The sequence below is a fragment of the Pinus tabuliformis genome, chromosome X, assembly GCF_031772625.1.
Source record: "Pinus tabuliformis cultivar Carrire ecotype Pingquan chromosome X, CPIR1, whole genome shotgun sequence".
In the NCBI taxonomy this organism is placed as follows: Eukaryota; Viridiplantae; Streptophyta; class Pinopsida; order Pinales; family Pinaceae; genus Pinus; species Pinus tabuliformis.
The window spans coordinates 1,131,833,626-1,131,834,836 of record NC_142308.1 but is presented as its reverse complement, the minus strand read 5'-3'; positions in this window follow the sequence as shown (position 1 = coordinate 1,131,834,836).

The following is a 1,211-nucleotide window of genomic DNA, read 5'->3' as shown; positions in this document are numbered from 1 at the left end:
TTTATCACCCACGACCGTTGGATCTGCCCGTCTTGCTGTATCTGTCGTCCATCTACGCAACTGTGATAGTGTATTTGCCGGGGATTCATAGTATTCCGCCTCCATTTACGTTAATGCATATTTATATGGTTTCTACTCTGATAATGTATTAAACGCATATATGGGCTTTATAGGCCCGATAAGCTTCCGATAGTGTAATCGCTAGCATCCAACTCTTTTGTGGCCAATGCGGCTCCCGATAGCTGTGTCTGCTTCCTCTGTGGCTCGAATAGCTCTGTTTGTTGCGTCCCATGGCTCTGTTTGCTATATATATGCTCTGTTTTGGCATATATATATATATATATATATATATATATATATATATATATGGCTCCTCCTCTTTGGCTCTATCTGCTCCTCTCGTCTCCATTTGCTCCTCTGGTGGCTCTGTCTACTCCAGTTTGCTCCTCTTCTTTGGCATATATATGGCATATATATATATATATATATATGCTTTGTTCTGCTTGCTCCTGTAGCTCTGTTTTCTCCTCTTCTTTAGCATATATATGGCATATATATATGTGGCTACTCCTGTAGGTTCTTCGTGGGCATGTATTACATGCAGCGCTCTTCTGATATGGCTCCTCTTGCTTTGATATGCCTCCTTGCTATATGGTTCCTCCTGCAACTCCTCTTGCTTATGGCTTGGCTATCCTGATGGCCTTATTCCTGTCTCTTCATGAATCTGCTCTGCATCCCCTTGGCTTCATGTCATCCTCTAGTATCCAGAATATTTCCATATTGACATCAATGACAACCTAGGTCAACATTGCTGAATTAGGACTGATATGGGGAGAAGATACCGAAACAGGTTGTGGATAGTAAGAGGGAAAAGTTCTAGGGATTTCTTCTTCAGGAGAATATCCAGGTCACTTCCTACATAATTTGTAGGAGAAATGACCAGAGAATTTGGGGGAGTCACTAAAGAGCATGGATCCTTCCCTTTTGAATTTGGAGGAGTCACAATAGAGCATGGTTCCTTCCCTTTTGATAGGAGATTAGATTTAACCAGGGAAGGTGAAGATGATGGAATGTACGTAATGTGGGACGAAGATGGGACATTTGCCATAGGATGGGGAATTGGGGATGGATGAGGGACTTCTCGACATGGTATAGGCTCAGGAGGATATGAAAGATTTAGAGAATCCTTCTCCCTCCCATAGGAAGAAATA